The 2,206-nt window shown below is 54.4% G+C and overlaps 1 long non-coding RNA gene across 1 annotated transcript; it reads left to right on the top strand.

The window, feature by feature from the left end:
- Positions 1–235: 235 nt before the first annotated feature.
- LOC148162482 (uncharacterized) lies at positions 236–1,443 on the top strand. Its single transcript, XR_015766717.1, has 2 exons — positions 236–391; positions 950–1,443. It is a non-coding gene; the product is annotated as an uncharacterized LOC148162482 (long non-coding RNA).
- Positions 1,444–2,206: the final 763 nt, after the last annotated feature.

The raw sequence follows: 2,206 nt of genomic DNA, 5'->3' as shown, positions 1-2,206 counted from the left end.
GGCAGGACCGGCTGCAGCCAGCGCATCTCCCTCCTCAGGGACAGCCTGTGCGTGGTCTCAGATTCCCAGACGCGCCTCCGCAGACTCCCGGTGGGGGCCGGGGGCCCAGCGTGGGCGGCAGAGGTGGGAAGCAGCGGGGAGCCGCGCCCGGGGCCCTGGGAGGTGCTCCAGCGCACCTGCGGGGGGAGGGGTAGGACTCCACCGGATGCGCCGGGAACCTCTGCGCTCCGCCCCGGCGCGCTCTGCCCGCCACCGAGAGAGGCGTCTGAGGGGCTCCTCTGGGGCCCGACTGATCCAGTCGCCACAGCTGGGAAGCAGACATCAGCCCAAGCCATCAAGATGGGCCCGGGCCTTCACTCCTTGCCGGAGACAGCACCACTGACGCCGGAAGGTAGTCCCCAGGCCGGAGGTGACCGCGGCACTCTGTGTAGACCGCGGGACCCCAGTTCAGGCCTCCCAGCTCATTAGTGGTGGGGAGTGAGCACACATCTAAGCCAGTTCTCTGCGCTGCTACCCCATTCCCATGCTGGCAGCCCTGGGTGCCCCACAAAGGTCTGCAGGACCTCTTAGGGTCCCTACAGGGAAGCAGCTGACCAGAAACTGTGGGTGCCACTCATCAACGTCCTCAGGGTATGGTGTCTGAGAACAAAATTAAAACAGGTCCCCAAAGTTAAAAAGAAAACTGTGCTGATTGGGTTCATCCGTATCAGTGACCCAGAAAGAAAGTGCTACAGTCTTGTATCAGAGTGAGCCCAACTCAACTGTAAGCACCACCAGCTCGCTCTAGACCTTAAAATCATGGTTTCCCTCCCAGAACACAAATGGCTCCAAAGTCACATTGCAGGAGTGGATTGGAGCCGAACAGGTACTTCATATGAAGCCAGTGGGAAGAGCAAGTGGACCTGAAAATGGCCCCTTTTATGCTATTTTATCTTTTTTCCCATCCTAGGTGTCAAACCAGGAAACAGCCAAGTGAATAAACAAGAACAGGCAGTGGTCCCTTGCTCAAGTGCACCGCAGGCTTCCCAGGGCTGGACCACAGGCCAGAAGCTGGGGGTGTGGACTGAAGCCGCGGCGGGGGGCCTGGCTCAGGCACAGCCTTGCTCGGGCTTCCCTGACTTCTCCCTCCCCAGGCTCTGCCAGGAAGCCCTCCTAGACTGTCCCACCCTCAAAATCGTCCCATCCTTTGCTCATTTATTCAGCACCCCCCATAACCGGTGGGCATCTTTTTGGCAATTAAAATCTCCAGGGGCGCCTGGGTGGCTCAGTCAGTGAAGCGTCTGCCTTCGGCTCAGGTCATGATCCCGGGGTCCTGGGATCGAGTCCCGCATCGGGCTCCCTGCTCAGCGGGGAGTCGGCTTCTCCCTCTCCCTCTGCCTCTCCCCCTGCTTGTGCTCTTAAAAAATAATAATAAATAAATAAAATAAAACAGAGAGACAAAAATGAATGTTCTCTCTTTCTCCAAACCCACTCCTTAAAGGTAACTATTGGTAAACAATTCAGCATGTGTCCTTTTGAAAAATGTTGATAATTTCTTAAAATCTCAGCAGTGTTAAGCGCCCATCACATTTATGTATGGTGTTTTTTTAGACTATTTATTTATTTATTTATTGGAGAGAGAGGGCACAAGCAGGGGAAGGGGCAGAGGAAGAAGCAGACGCCCCACTAAGCAAGCAGCCCGATTCGGGGCTCGATCCCAGGACCCTGGGATCATGACCTGAGCCGAAGGCAGATGCTTAACCGACTGAGCCACCCAGGCGCCCCTGAAGGTATTGATACATATCGAAAACATGTGGTATTAGTTCACCAGGTGAAATGACGCAGAACCCTCGGTAGGTACGTTAATGGCTATCCCTTGTGTGTTACTCTGGGCCACAAAGCCACCTCTGATGCAGAAACTGAATCGAAAAGCAACCTATTTTTTCGGGCGCCTGGGTGGCTCAGTTGGTTAAGCGACTGCCTTCGGCTCAGGTCATGATCCTGGAGCCCCGCGATCGAGTCCCACATCGCGCTTCCTGCTCGGCAGGGAGTCTGCTTCTCCCTCTGACCGTCTTCCCTCTCGTGCTTTCTATCTCTCATTCTCTCTCTCTCTCAAATAAATAAATAAAATCTTTAAAAAAAAAGAAAAGAAACCTATTTTTTCATGATTTTAGGTTCCATTGAGTCAGGCATGGGCACATCTGTCTTCCCTAGTGGCAAAACAAAA

Source organism: Eumetopias jubatus, unplaced genomic scaffold (assembly GCF_037043125.1).
Source record: "Eumetopias jubatus isolate StellerSeaLion01/CBP00866 unplaced genomic scaffold, mEumJub1_p1.0 scaffold_14, whole genome shotgun sequence".
NCBI classification, from domain to species: Eukaryota; Metazoa; Chordata; class Mammalia; order Carnivora; family Otariidae; genus Eumetopias; species Eumetopias jubatus.
Note: the sequence above shows the minus strand (reverse complement) of the source record. Positions and strands in the feature narration are given on the sequence as shown.